General features: G+C 40.7%; 1 protein-coding gene across 3 annotated transcripts in view; it reads left to right on the top strand.

The window, feature by feature from the left end:
* The window catches only part of NDST2 (N-deacetylase and N-sulfotransferase 2), a 110,401-nt gene that overhangs the window by 16,156 nt on the left and 77,877 nt on the right, over nucleotides 1–16,368 (top strand). For 2 of the 3 annotated variants that reach the window (XM_081191601.1, XM_081191602.1), the window contains exon 2: nucleotides 4,640–4,719. The gene's annotated coding sequence lies outside the window, so the exon portion shown is untranslated. Of the gene's footprint in view, nucleotides 1–4,639; nucleotides 4,720–13,044; nucleotides 13,238–16,368 lie in introns of those variants that run through there. The other variant, XM_081191603.1, reaches the window with a different exon arrangement.

Consider the following 16,368-nt stretch of genomic DNA (forward strand, 5'->3'; position numbering starts at 1 on the left):
GCCTGCACCAGTGAAATTCCCTTTCGCAAAATGTGCCTAGAACAATAGGAGTTTCGAACACTGATTTGAATGATGTTTTTAGGGTTAACTAGTTCATTGTAAGATCTGGGATTTATATGATGAGGTTTATAAACATAATCAAATAAGTGTATCCAAAAGGTGGACAGTGGGACATGAAAGCTTATGCCATAACAGGCTTAAATGTCCCCTAAGACTTAAATATCTTTGCAACAACAAACTTATCACTACTACTCTGGAAATAATTCAGCTCCAGTGGCTGCTATTTGGCAACGGTCATATCCATGCTGATTGGGTTTTGTGTTCACTTGTGGTATGCATAGTACTGTGATGTGTCTGCCGCTGACTCTCTTAAATTTCTTGACTTTCTGACCTTTGGCAAGGGGATGGGAGGGAAATAATTTCTTCTTTCCTTTGTTGTCAGGATGTATATATACCTATTCAGGAAACCACTTCACACATCTGACAAAGTAGGGTCTTATTCTCGAAAGTTTTGCACCACTCAGGGTAAATGAGCCATTTAATAGCAAAATTAGTTATCAGTGTACACAGAGAGTTTAATTCAATTCACAAACTTATATAATTGTATAATATCCATCGTGTCATTCTTTTGTGTGGATCTTACTAGTAATAACATGATGGTCACCATCACAAAAGAAGACATTTCATTAACTCATTATTTATTTGACCAATTTTATTCTGTGAACTCTTAATTGGAAATGAATTTTTATTGGCTGCAAAGCATGTACTGCTATTGTGCCCCCATAAAAAAGTGGATTGCAAAAACTGTTTACTTAACAATAGTTTCATACCACTTAGTTGTAAACGAAACCTCTAAGCGGTTTACAAAGGATAAAATGTGGATTGCAAGCACCATTTTTACTTTATTTTAAGGCATTGTGAATCAGACTGTTTAATTACAACACATGTGATAATAACATTTAGGAAATTTGCTGTAGCTTGATTCCATTATCTTCCAGCAAGATTTAATAATTCGAGCAAACGCTTCTGAAAATGATTATGTGTGTAAGAAGTAAGAGACACGATCTTGTATGTGTCCACAAGAAAATACATCATAATGATACTTTTTATGGCCCAGGGGAAACTTAATAAACAATAGATAATATAGTAAAGCATAATGCAGCAATGTGAAACCATGTTTTATAAAAGGAATAATAACCCATATGCCAGGATGAAATGGTTTAATACACATCTTTGTCTCTCCCCCCCCCCAAGAAAACCTCCCTCATGTCAAAAGCTATTACCCACAAGGATATGATACACAGTGCTTTCATTGTATGAAACGTCCCCACATCTTAGAAATATCTGTTCCATCAATGTAGCTAATGACATGAATCACCTCAAAGCGTATATCTAATTCATCAGGATGTAAGTTTCAGCATCCATGAAGATCATTTCTGAGCATTAAGTGTTCCACAGTTTGTAAAAGCCTATGCTTTTTGCCTTATGCATTTTGTCAGGGGCAGGCAGGAGTCGGGGGGGGGGGGCGGGGAGAGGCAGAGGAGGCCGGGGAACAGGAGGATGAGTCCGGGGAAGGGGCCAGCAATCGGTGAGGTTCTGTGAAACAGATGCTGGGGTTGGTGGAAGAGGGGAGTCAATGGGGAGACCAGGAGCCAGAGTATGGGGCAGGGGAGAGGAAGCAGGAGAATAATTTGAGGGAGTCTCAAAGGCAGAAAACCCCTCCCTCTGGGTAAAAATGTCTGTACAACCTAAAAATTTGCTTCATTTTATTTTTATTACTTTGGAAAACCTGATACGTTTTTCAAGATTCTGTGCCATCTATCAAATGATGCATGTGGAAACCTTGATAATTTCCCCTCCTGTATTTCTTCCCCTGTAAGTTGTAAACATTTGATCATATTCTGCATTTTTATATAATGGTGATACGTTTGTGTGCCACATTTATCTCCTTCAGATAAACTCATCGGTCCTTCTTGAAATTGCTTTTGTTTCTTATAAGGAATCATTTGCTTGTTTTGAAACTTTACCCTAAGCTTCTTTGTTTCAGAAGAATGCTTGAGCGTTAACCTTCATTCTATTGGGTAGGTTTTCTTGTTTTAAATCAGGCTTCCACGGGTATATTTCCCCATCCTTCAGATCTCTCAGGCAGTAATCCTATACATACTCACTTGTAAGTCTTGTTGAAGTCATTGAGATTGACTTCTGAGTAGACATACATGAGTTAGTGCACTGGAACAAGAAGCATAATTTCCATAAGGGATTGACTCATTGGTGAGTCTTTCCAGTTCCCTTCAGCAGTTTTCCAAGAAGTTGTAAAATCTTTTTACATGGATTATTAAATAAAAATTATTTTAAGTGGCTTCTGGCAGAGATCTGTTGATCTTTTGTAAAGTGTTTGGCATGCATTTTGTACTATATAAATCATAATTATGTATGGGATTTTTGAGAAACACTTCAGTGGAATAGGAACTCAAAAACTGAAGAATTTCTGAGGTAGCATGCCAAATATTTATTTGTGAAGCTGGTTGGAAGATAAAGGCTTTATCCTTGTGCGCTTAATATTTAAACTACTGTTTCAGGTTTGGTTTTGTAAATCTGTAATATACTTGTTTAACGTAATTTGTGTTACTGAATTCTCTGAGCGTCCATGTGTTCTGTCTTCATTCACAGCTCTTAATATCTTAAGTGGTCTAAAGCAACTGTCTACAGTAAATAAGTATAGTTGTAAAATATACAGTTTACACTTCCATTGATTTAAAAGGCAGTGTTCCCTTTGATCCTACCATTCTGGTATGGCTTGAGGGTGGTCAGTTGTCTTGAATGGCCCTGACTTTTAGAAATTTTACTAGAGAAGAGTGTATGAGGAGTATGTGCTCTACAGTGGTGCCCCGCAAGACGAATGCCTCGCAAGACGGAAAACTCGCTAGACGAAAGAGTTTTCCATTTTGGAGGTGCTTCGCAAAACAAATTTCCTATGGGCTTGCTTCGCAAGACGACAATGTCTTGCGAGTTCCTGCTGGTTTTTTTCCCTTCCCCCCCTTTTTCTAAGCCGCTAAGCCGCTTATCAGCTGATCCGATCAGCAGATAAGCCGCTAAAAGCCGCTAATAGCGCTAATCCGTCAATGGGCTTGCTTCGCAAGACAAAAAAACCGCTAGACGAAGAGAATCACAGAACGGATCCTTTTTGTCTTGCGAGGCACCACTGTAAATGTAATCCTAGCCCTCTATAGCTCCTCTAAGATCAGTTAGAGCTTTTTAGGGTCACCTCTGCTTTATAAAATCGAGCAGGGGAAATTGAGAAGAAGAAGAGTTTGGATTTGATATCCCGCTTTATCACTACCCTAAGGAGTCTCAAAGCGGCTAACAATCTCCTTTCCCTTCCTCCCCCACAACAAACACTCTGTGACGTGAGTGGGGCTGAGAGACTTCAGAGAAGTGTGACTAGCCCAAGGTCACCCAGCAGCTGCATGTGGAGGAGCGGGGAAGCGAACCCGGTTCCCCAGATTGCGAGTCTACCACTCTTAACCACTACACCACACTTGTCTGCTTCACTCTTTATCCTTTTAATAGAGGCTTAAAACACATACTGTAATGGCTTCTCAGTGCAGTATATGATCTGGGTTGATTCATGTGGAGAGAAGAGGTCTTTGCTGTTAATTTCTGTACATATCCCCCTGGATTCAGTTTGTTCATCCTCCAAAATATTGTATTGTGTATGATGTTGATATAGACTACTGTTTAGAACATAGAAGACAGTGTCCCTGAGAAGGGGCTTCTTGAAACACAGCAGGCTTTAAAAAGAACTAATACTTTTTCAGACCATCATCGCAGGAGCGTGGTAAAATCAATTTTTAAAAGCTCTGGGGGGGGAACACAAAGGTCTTTATCTGCTGCTGAAAACATGAGAGCTGGCACCAGATGAGCCTCACCAGGGAGAGTGATCCAGAGATGGAAGGCCATAGCCCCAAAGGCCCTTTTCTCAGTCTCTCCCCATTCATTCTTAGAAGATTGTAGCATCTGGAGAAGTGCTCTGACTATTATCTCAGTGCCCGGGCCTTTATAGGAGAAGGTGCTCCTTCAGGGGCCTGTGCCCCAAACCATACACCATTTACTTCAGAAATGGACTGGCAGCCTACAGGACACTGCACTCCACTGTGTTGTCAAGATAGTGCTCTGGCAGAGCACTCCTAATTATAGAAAGCCAGCATTGCTTCCCTATTCCAAACTTCATTCAGGAGAAAATTGACTTGCAGCACCCTTTCTGCCATCTAAGTTCCACCAGGCTGCTTAGGTCATGTGAGCAGAATGAAAAGGGTTGGGAACAGGTGCAAGTCTCTCCTTGCCTGGTCCTATGTCTACCTAACTCATGGAACACCCCTTGGGGGTGGATTTGTGTTGGCATAAGTTCTGTTCACTGAGCCCTACCCCAAATAGGTTGAGGGACTTACGCTTGTGTGGCCCTGCCTCGACCATGAAAACCAAAATCCACTCTGTTTTACTGGTTTTACTTGGGTTTGGACTGCACTGTAAGTTCTGTAATTTCAACCTTGAATCTCTGTGAAAGGAAACACCTATCTAGGCTCTAATTTTCCTGCTCTGTAACTATCTAATCCAAGTTGTCCTTTCTTCCCTCTTTTAGCTGAAAGGAGTGACTTTGTTCTTCTTACAAATCGGCTTACGAGTTTTGTTCTGGCTGCTAACCAAAGGGGTTGTTGGAAGGTGAGTGCTCAAAGTCCGTATGTTTGAAATATATTTACATTCCATTGAGTTGGGGAATGTTAGACCTGCCAATATCAGTTACCTCAGAGTGCAGATTAGATTTTGCCCACTGGAATATGAACTATCAGCTCATAGAATGTTAAGTGTGATCTGCCAAAGCACTGCAATATTTTTAGTCATTTTCCAGAAGCAAGGAGAAGAGAGGATCTGAAAGGTACGGGCTTTTCAGCTGGTATCATGGAGAAGTGCGCTTCCGCTTCAGGGAGTGAAGTTGCCTTATCCTGAAAATGTATAAAAACTGCAACATTTCAGTGTTAATATGGTTGCTGCTAGAGTGGCATACACCATGTGTTTAACACATACTAATAAGCACTTGGAAACAAAGCATTAACAGTTGGGGCAATTGACCATTCCAATGTGATGGTGTGACAGTAATGTGCTTTTGCAAATTGAAGAGATCTAGTTGTGAGATTGCAAACTGAGGGTGCCTTTTATGTTACCGTCGTATGCAATTGGCTTTTGAGCAATGATTTCCATAAAAGCCTGTTCGAACTGTAAGAACTGGGATGAAAACTGAAGGGGAATATGGGACATAACAGAACACAAGCTAACATGGAGGAAAACCTTTAAAAATTATATTCGTATATCTTAAAGGTAAAGGTACCCCTGCCCGAACGGGCCAGTCTTGCCAGACTCTAGGGTTGTGCGCCCATCTCACTCAAGAGGCCGGGGGCCAGCGCTGTCCGAAGACACTTCCGGGTCACGTGGCCAGCGTGCCATCGCTGCTCTGGCGAACCAGAGCCGCACACGGAAACGCCGTTTACCTTCCCGCTTGTAAGCGGTCCCTATTTATCTACTTGCACCCGGGGGTGCTTTCGAACTGCTAGGTTGGCAGGCGCTGGGACCGAACGACGGGAGCGCACCCCACCGCAGGGATTCGAACCGCCGACCTTTCGATCGGCAAGCCCTAGGCGCTGAAGCTTTAACCCACAGCGCCACCTGCGTCCCACAGCGCCACCTGCGTCCCTTCGTATATCTTAGCGCAACACATTTTGATCATAAATATCAAATCTCATTAGCTCAGTTCAGGCATCATGCCACACCATGGTTAAGGAAGCTTACCACATGGCTGAGTATGATGTCTGGATTGACAAAGCACGAGTTGAGAAAACCGAAAGTGATAGTTTTGAATAAGTTTGCAAACCATAGTTTGTGTATGATGTCTGATAAGAGAAAACCTTAATAAGGGGGGGTCCAGTCCAACCCTCTGCAATGCAGGAATCTTTCACACAACATGGGGCTCAAAATCACAACCCTGAGGTTAAGAGTCTCCTACTCTAAAGTTCTGTTTCTGTCTCTACAGCTGTGCTACATCATAGCCTTGAAGCCTCACAGAATCTAGGAGCTCAAGTAAATAGTTCAGAACTTAGTATATAATAGCTCAGCTCTAGGATCAATCTATGGGATTGGAGCTTTCCTTTAGGATTGACCCCTCTGCTCAACAACTATTGAGTGGAGACAGTGATTTCTAACCTCCTTTTTACACTGCAGTATGTACTGCTGTGAATGAAACTTAGTGCGACATGGTGGTATATAGGTACTGCTGTGCGAAAGGAACATTAGAAATCATGACAGAAATGCTGTCATTATAATCAGTAAAACTTATGCAGTAAATACCATGCCTGGATGAAGCCTAGCTGGAAGGGTGGGGGGATTCGGCAGCAAACCACCATTTTCTCCTTTTGTAGCAAGAATAAAACACAGGTCAGTTTGATATGGCTATCTTTTCTAGTTATCGTATCATGGGACATGTAAAACAGTAACTGAAGAACAAATATCTTGCAGCGTTTTATCGCGGGAAATCAAAACCTACCCATGAGGCTCCAAATAGATGTGATATGCTTTATCAGTCTTGTGACAATCATACCCCAAAATTGTTTTGCAGAGGTTACTTGTTTTATGTATGAAGCTGGTATGTTAGGGTTGTTCTATGTATCCCGCTTTTAACTTCTAAATCTAAGCTAAAGCCATATGGCCAACACTGTCCATGTAAATCTTGAGCTTGGATAGCTCAGTTGGTTAGACCATGGTGCTGATAACACCAAGGTTGCAGGTTCGATCCCTGTATGGACCAGCTGCATGTTCCTGCATTGCAGGGGGTTGGACTAGATGACCCTCAGGGTCCCTTCCAACTCTACAGTTCTATGATTCTATGAAATCTGTTTAGATGACATAAAATGGTTGAATTTTTTCCATTAACATTGAAAAGTAATGGTTTGTTCTTAGGTTTGTTTGGAGGAAGCATACTGCAAGCCCAGGTTTGGCAGCATGGCAGAGAAGTGAAACAGCTGAAATTTTAGCAGTGTGCTCCAGCACTCTGTGGAGTTCACCTTTGAACCATGACTTAGAGCAGCAGTGGAGGACCTCTTGGTTACATGCCTAATTAGGCCCACCAGCCTCTCCTTTTCTCCTGCAAAGCCAAACCATACCCACCTGCCCTACACCAAAATCATATAGTGTTAGGTGTGGGGTAGATAAGATTGGGGCTGGGCCTGAAAGGGTGTAGACACCGCCACTCTTGCTGGTGCCTGCAAAGCCCCTTTCAAAGTGCTGTGGAAAACAGTGGGCAAAAAAGCAGGGAAAGACGGATAAAGCAAGAGGTTGTGGGAGATAACAGTCTGGCTTGCCATGCTGTGTGAACAAAGCCAATATGAATTATCCAGTCATTCCCCAATCCATCCCAATTTGCAACCATTTTGAAAAAAGCTTTTTCATCCCATATTGGTGTTTTGATTCCTTATCAAGCAGCAAAATTCATTATATCAACACGCTAATGTATGCTTCCCTTATACAGATGCCAAGTTAGAGTGTTTACTAAAAACCCTTGGTTCTTCAGCACTCAACTCCTTTGGTGTTTCAAATGTCAAAGATTTTAAATGTAGAATAAATCTACCAACTGGAGCAAGCATACAGTAGTTAGCTCCCTTTAAGACTCTCTGGAGTCTAGGAACTATAGTTGGTTTGGAGGGTGCAAAGTTATTGTGAACTATCATTGTGTTTCTAGCTGTGTTTCTAGCACAGTGGGGTAACCCATCAGCAAATGAAAGTAGTACCATCTTTTTGTGGTATTCATTCCTCATTTGTATGCGTTTGCTCCCTTTTTGGCATACTTATTGTTTTGCGTTCTTATTCCTTTCCGATTTTTTTTTTGCTTTTTGATCAAATACAGGTGGAACACAAAGACAAACCACTGCTTCTTCCATTCCATTTCTCTGCTCCAAATTGCTTCCTCCCAGTTTCATCGGAAGACGTAGCTTTTGTTATGCATAACTGTGTGCAACATATAGCAAGCGCCTTCTAAATTAGGAGTTACGCAACTGGAAAATTGTGCAAGCTGGACAAATTTAGTATTGAATTAGCATACAGTTTTGACTTATAGATTTTGCTAAGGACATTGACTGTTGAAGGGAAGGAAGTTAGGAATATGTTGGCAATTTGGATATTTGCTGTATGAGGGACAAAGACATGTGAACAAGTTATCATAGGGTGGCTACAGGGCATGGATATTGCAACTAGAAGAAAAATGTGTTTAGAATTTATCATGGATTTTGTTGCTAGAATCACAAACACCTCAAACTGAGGGACTTATCACACATTACATTTCTTAGGTATACCCTCAAGAGAGTGAACTGCGACAAACATGTATCATACAGGTACCATACTTTTATCATAAATATACCACACATTTCTGGTATGCTTATACTCTATCAAACCCAGATCTGTTGTATTGTAATATGCAAAAGGCCTGAATTCTGAAATCAGATGGCTAAAAGTTCTGTCAGCTTTTATGTATATCCTAATTTCTAGTTTGATATATTTTTTTCATTTTCTTTTGCTTGTATGCCACATCAGCCTGAAAGCAGAGCAGATATGGCTTGTAGCTCACTATCTTATGGTATCTACCCACACTTCTCACCAGTATTTGTCTTATTAATCTTGGAAACTCAAACTGGTCAGTACATCTAATACATCACCTCTCAAACCATTTGACAAAGGAAGGAGAAAACAGTTATTTCTTCCACCCTGCACATAATCATGTGGACAGATGTATTCGTTTCATCTTGTGGTTTCCTTTGTGAGATATTCTAGAATGATAAAACCATGCCTTGATCTCTATATTATTGTGGCTCACAATCTAGCACATGCTTACTTGAGAATAAGTCTTGTCGAGTTCAGTGGGACATACTTCAGAATAAACATGAGTAGAATTGATTTGTTAAGCTGTATGTAGTTCTGCACATGCTTACTGGGACATAAATACCATTGAACATAGTGACACATAGTAAATATGAATATCCTGTAGAACCTTTATTTTTTCTCTGCTGTCTTAATTATCATCAGCATTCACAAATTCTTGCCAAGCAGTTTTAAAATTCTCTCTGTGTGTGTATTTTCCTTTGATTTTTATTTTATTTTACTCTTTTATTTTCAAAACCTCAACACTTCTTTACACCTGGGGGGGGGATTCCTACATATAAGGATGTAGGAAACTTCTTGGGGTCATTTAACACAGCCATCTGAGGTTGGTATTGCAGGGATTATTATATTTTACGATGTTAACAGTCTCTGCTTATGTAGTGTGATTTAAAGGTTCTGTTTTTTAAGCTCCTCTGTTAATTACTCGTAAAGGTTATGTGGTCTGGCATTCCTATATACAGGAGTGCCTGAGTGCTATGTTGAACAAGACATGGGAGCCTTTTGCTATTCAGACTTCTTCCTCTCCTTCGTTGTGAACAACGTGAAACTATGGGATGTTTCTGTGTCGCCTTTCCAAAACAAAGAGAGGGCTCGATTTGTATCAACCGGCAGAAAAATAGTCTCCCTCCTTGGGCTTGCATGTAAGATCGCCATGAAGACTTGGATCATAAAATATTTTCCCCGCAACCTCCATGTTGCTTTTTAAGTGCCCTTTTTAAAAGAACGTGTTCCCTTCCCTGAAAAGATTTTTGTAACAAGTTAGTGGTGCATATAACAAAAGACCCATGTGATCTACTCACATCAGATGGAATGTGCAGAAGAGGCAGTATCCAGTGGAAGCTTAAATGGATGATTATGGTAACAGACTGCTTGCCTTGGGGGCAGTATTCAAGTGACATGGCCGTTGCGCATTCTTCCATTTCATCTGAGTCCTGAGAGTGGAGGCTGAATAGTGAGGGTGGGATGGAATTAAAAATCTCATTCCCTGCAGTTTCATTATATATTAAATCCCTCTTTTAAAAAACAAGGTGGTGTTCGAAATGATAGAATAAATTCCGTCACAGTGTGCATTCAGTGAATTGATTAGATATAAATTATTTGAAGAAAAGTCTGATTAATTTTTTGTGCTCAAGGTGCTTCTCTAGATCAGCGTGAGCCAGTGCTTTTATTAGCATACTGTTTAGGCATCCAGCTTTTTCTTAATCTTCCCTTCCCTTCCCAGGCTCCCAAAATATCAATTTTATGAGGTTTAATTTTAGCTGTTTACATGTTTTAGGTTGACCAGTGTTTCATATCTGCATTACTGGTCCCAATATAATAATAATAATAATAATAATAATAATAATAATAATAATAATAATAATAATAATAATAAATTTTTATTTATATCCCGCCCTCCCCAGCCGAAGCCGGGCTCAGAGCGGCTAACAACAGTAAAATAATACAACATTGTAAAATCAATTCATTATAAAACCAGTTCAAATCAAATTGATGGCAACCATTGGGCTAGAGTTCTGTGAAGAATTACCAGAGGAGGGGGTCAGGCTGTGCCTTTGCCAAAGACCTGGTGGAACAGCTCTGTCTTGCAGGCCCTGCGGAAAGATGTCAAGTCCCGCAGGGCCCTAGTCTCTTGTGACAGAGCGTTCCACCAGATCGGAGCCACATCCGAAAAAGCCCTGGCTCTGGTTGAGGGCAACACAAGGCCTATTCAGGCATGCTTAACTTGTATACAGTGGTAGCTCGGGTTAAGTACTTAATTCGTTCCAGAGGTCTGTTCCTTACCTGAAACTGTTCTTAACCTGAAGCAACACTTTAGCTAATGGGGCCTCCTGCTGCCACCGCGCCACCGGAGCACGATTTCTGTTCTCATCCTGAAGCAAAGTTCTTAACCCAAGGTACTATTTCTGGGTGAGCGGAGTCTGTAACCTGAAGCGTATGTAACCTGAGGTACCACTGTATTTGGCCCTGGCCCCTGACCACCACATGTTAAGTGGGAAGGTTTGAAGGGAGGATGTAAGCAGCCAAATGTACTTACTGTCCTTCAGACCTCCTTGGTCAATGTAGGAAGGTCAGGGATGGAGAAGAGAAGAAATGTAGTGTTCCGTTCAAACCTGTAGAATACGAAAACAGTTTGTGTAGTAATGCGACTGCACAGTGTTTTTAAGTTTTAAATTGCTTAGGCTTGCAAATACGGATTAGAATTACTCAGTGAGTACCTGCTTTAATTTCAAAATCCATATTCTTTGTTGTACCATAACCAGTTATTAATGTGATTCTCTATGTTTGGTAAATGTTTAGGGTTGTCTAATAACCATGACCTGAATAATAATAACAACAACAATAATAATTTTTAAAAACCATTAGGAAATTTTGAAAGAGAATCATTTGCATTGCTTTATTGAACTCTGTTTTTACAAAAATCTCATTGTGTGGACATGGCTATACAGAGCCATGGTGCAATACCTCTAGAATGAGTAAAACTGAATCGGAGTCCCAATATAAAGGAGTTTGGGCTACAGAAAGGGAACTTTTGAGATGCTGAGAGGGAAAGGACTCTGACAGAAGTTCTGAATAGAGTGTGCTATTGGCTGCTGCAGCCTGAATTCATTGTATTTTTATTTCCTCAGTATGGTTATTGTGCATTAATCTTGTCCCTTAAGAAACTCAGTAGCTTTGTAGGGCACAATCTGGGTGAAATAAGTATTTGTATAGTGACTGTTCAACTTTTAATGTACAAGAGGAGGGTGGCCAGGGGTCAAAATGTTATTATAAACTAAATTGCATGTGGTTCTTTTTAATGTGGGTCAGGTGAAGTCTGGCTTTTCAGTATTTAGTGCCTGCTTTTCCTTCAGTTAAGTTTTCTGGTTTTTGAGAGCTCATTGCATCAGATAACGTTGAGCCAAGTTCAAGAGGAAATGAATGTGCAACCTGATTTTCAGGCAGAGGGACACCTGTAGCTCTTTCATTGTAAGATGAATTTGGTTTATGCCTGTTGGCTGTCATGGCAGAATGAGTAACTTTGCTGAAAATGGACAAAATTTAGTTGAAGCTAGCAAAGATATTACCCTGCTGTTACTGAAAGCTGAGTATTATAATGAATTCTTTAATCCTTTTAATAGTAAAGGATTTCAGTGCCCGAGTCAATGTTTTTTATTTGCCAAAGCATTTTAAATTACTGTATCTTTAGCTGGCTGAATACTTTTATTCCTCTCAGTTTTATTCTGTTTTCATTTAAGGTTTTATCTTAGAATCATAGAATCGTAGAGTTGGAAGGAACTACAAGGATCATCTAATCCAGCCCCTTGCAGTGCAGGAATCGGTTGTGCAATGTGAGGCTCACGACCCTGACTAAGACGCCCATAGTTTTATGCTCTTCCAACTGAGCTATCCCAGATCATATGCTACTATAGTATTGCAGGTGTCAAATTTTATGTGTATACTGCTCAAACTCTTGGATGAAGGTATGGCTTATGAAATACATACATTTCTGTATGCCGATCCTCAAGAGAGCATGAAGCAGTTGATAGCAGTTGCTCCTTCAGTGGCAAATGGGACAGCTTGCTTTCCATTAGCAGTACTTAGAGCAGGAAATTACTTTGTTTTCTGCACCCCGAGGGGAAAGTGCTTTTGCCTGAATCCCAGGAAATTCTGCCACCCGGAAGAAAGAGGTGGAAGCTTGAAAGAGACCTTTTATTTTTCCTTCCTTGTAAGCTGAAGGCATGGGCTGGGGTTTTGGAATGCTCCCATCCTTTTCTTAATGCCTCTTTCCCCCAGACCAGCTCAACGTGCCTCTTTTTGCGTTCTTCCCATCTTCCTTCCATCTCCAGTTACCATGGAGAATGAAATGCCGGCTCCATTCAAGCAGTTTGCTGAATAGGTTTTGAGGTTGATGGATGGTGAGAATCTCTTATCCCTCCACCTCCCTCCTTTTCCAAACACCGCCCCTGCCTGGTTCTTGACATTTCACTTGCCAGAGAATGGTTGTCAGTGAGAGTGCTCTGAAAGGGAAGCTGGCAGTGTCCTGCTGAGATGCTCTTTCAGTTTCGTGGATGAGATCAGCAGCCGTGAGAAGGTCTTGGGGACTTAGCTGCAAAGCTTCATCTGCAAGCTGGCTGGCTGAAGCATGAATGCTCACTTGCCTATTTGCTCCTTCCACTGCCCATCCACATTTTCCAGAACACGCAGAGAAAGCAATACCTTCCTGCATTTGTTGTGGATCTGTCTCTGGAGATGATACAACCTAGGACAGTTAAAGGAAAAGGTAAGCAATTCTTTATTCAAATGTCATGAGTACGTTTAATTTCTTGTGAATTGGCTCTGCTTTCTTACCCTACAGCACTGATGAAGCATATGTCGTTAAACGGCATATGTCTTAGTTCCAAGCCCTTTACATGATATTAATTATGTGGCGTTTGAAATACTCGTATCAGGAAACTTTAACTTGCTCTTCCTGCTGTGTGGCTTAGGGTCTTAGTAGGAGCATATAGCAATCTTTCACCCCCAACATGAATTTCTGATCGGTTTGTGTAGCTCTGTTATCACTTGTGATCGAATGGAAACCAATATAAAGCTCAGTAGTGTGGTGTTAACTTTGTGGTGCTTTTGAGCATAGCCATAGGTCAATAATTGAAACCATACTGAGTTTTCATTCCAGCTAAGATCTCAAGGGAAATTCTTTGGAAAGGTACGTAGTTGATATTCATTATCTACTTAGATCACGTTTGTTAGTATCTGCCTCTCCTCCTGTTCCATCCCAGATGTGAAGTGTGCAAGGATTTTTATTTCAAGTCAATATAAATTCATATTTTTCCTGTACTAAGGAATGATAGGTGCTATATCACCACCAAGACTTTTTCATCAGTTCCTCAGAGTTTTGATTCTCACTGAGCTTGCAAGTTTTGCTTGAATGTTGCATTGTTGGCTTCCTGCTGGGGGAAGCAAGAATGTTTTCTGTCATGCTTCCAGTGTTGTTAATTCAGTAATGCATCTACCTCTTGGGAATCAGGGGATTTTAAAAATTGTGTGGGTGTGTGATCTGAACAAACAGAGCATATTTGGAGTTCCAGAGGGATTCTTCCCATATACCCAATGTGAATTATCCTTTCGAAAGGATTATGACTTGATGCTAGTCAGATATTGAACTGACTGAAAAATCTTCAGTCACCACCTGCTTCTCTGTATGTGCAGTCGCTTTTGTCTGGAAAAGCTGTTTCTCCATTTCCCATCTCATTTGTTGGTTCTTTCTTTAAGTTCACTTGTTTCTGATATAGGAATATTTTAAAGCAAGCATACTTTTGTCTTTCTGATTCTAAGCTTACCTTTTTATTGCAATGTACAGATGCTGCTTTAATATCCCCATTTTGGCTCTGATTCTTTTTTTAATATCTGGATGCTTCCTTCTGTTAAAGTCACCCAGATTTAAACATTTTCCATTACCTACTAATTTGCAAAAATAGCTCTTGCTCACTGGTTTAAAATTTAGTGCCATTGGAACAATATCCAGAATGTATTTGTCTACTGCAACAAAAAACCAAGAGATTCATCCTTCCTTGTTTTTACTTAAAATCTACCATTTAATCTCACAAATAATTCTTGTTCGTGGAATGTATTAATGAAGTTGCAAACTGCATTCATAAACTGCTCTGCTTTCCCTTTCCATATACAGTGGTGCCCTGCAAGACGAATGCCTTGCAAGACGGAAAACCCGCTAGACGAAAGGGTTTTCCGTTTTTGAGCTGCTTCGCAAGACGAATTTCCCTATGGGCTTGCTTCGCAAGACGAAAACGTCTTGCGAGTGTTCCAATTTTTTTTCGCTTTCCCCCCCTTTTCCTAAGCCGCTAAGCCGCTAATAGCCTTTTAGGCGCTAAGCCTTTAATAGCCGCTAATCCACTAAGCCGCTAATAGGGTTGCTTCGCAAGACGAAAAAACCGCTAGACGAAGAGACTCGCGGAACGGATTATTTTCGTCTTGCGAGGCACCACTGTAGTTTCCCCAGTCAATATCCCTGTCTCATGTTGTGTGTTGACTGGCATTGTGATTCACTGCGGTAGACTTGAGTTGAAGAGCCTCCCATTCCAGTAGTCAGTGTTTCCATGAATCGAAGCACAATCTCCATTATTGTGGAAAGGAAACATTTGTTTACCTTTATCATTATATTATAAACATTATATACTATATATTCAGCAACAAAAATAAACATATACTTTATTCAAGATAGCGTATACTTCCTAATTTACAGTCTGCTTTGCTCCTTGTATTGTACATACTTTTGCTGTAAATTAATTTGAAAAAGTGGTTATTGGACTGTGTGTGTGTGTGTGTGTGTGTGTGTGTGTGTGTGTGATACACACACACACACACACACACACACACACTATTTTGGGCATTTCCAAGAATTTTGAACAGAAGACATATGCACATACACAATATTTCACACGTTTCAAAACTGCTCGCTTTTAAAAGAGATTTGCAATGCAGCCTGGGGGCTGTGTCAAGAAACGCAGGTCCAAAACTTTGCTGTGAATGTGCAGAATTAGTTGTACTCTTGTTTGAATGCAGGCTATAATCTTTGACTCACCTATGTAGGATTTGTTGGGGGGGTTAAAAAAAAAAGCCAAACAGTCATCCTTTTCACAGCAAGGAGTGTTTGGGGAAATAACCCCTTTCCCACATGCTCCAGCCCTTCTCTTACAGACTCCTCTATTACTGTTATTATTTTCAGACCTGCTTCTGTCAATGAAGAGCAAGTATGGAGGTGAGAAGACTCTTCCTCCTTCCCTACATAGCAACAGTGACAGCATTTAATTCAATTAAATATGAAGGCTTCCTGTCTTCTAATAACACACATTTAATCAAGTGTAAGTAAACCACAAATGTCCATGGCTGAAGTGCATTATTTGGTATAGAATTCTGGACCCTGAGAATCTCACTTTAAAAATAAATAAATAAAATCTGATTTTCAAATTTGGCATCACTCTGAAAAATTAAATAGTAGGGGGAATTGAGTATCCTGGGGGGAGTGCATGGCTGGCTGAAAACAGCCCTGAATAGGAAAGCTGCTAGCAGGTGAGGATATAATGCAATATTTTCCTGCAGGTCCCACATATGTGCAGGTATAGGTACCTAAAAATTATGTTAGGGGAGCTTCTCTTATGGAAAGCAACATTCTCAGTTGAATTTTCACATTCCCGCCTCATTTGTGATTGCCACAGCTGGTATGACTTGTATGTACCCTCTGGCTTTGCTTCCCTCTGCAAAAAGCCAATCCATGCTTTGACGTGGAAAATGCTTCAGAAATTCCAATCCATGTGGTTTTAAGTAATGGGGGGCTCCTAGCAATCGCCTCAAACATAGCTATATGATAAAATAGTCCTCAACACATGTATGTACAGT

The sequence above is a fragment of the Podarcis bocagei genome (genome assembly GCF_964188305.1).
Source record: "Podarcis bocagei genome assembly, chromosome: 4".
NCBI lineage: Eukaryota > Metazoa > Chordata > Lepidosauria > Squamata > Lacertidae > Podarcis > Podarcis bocagei.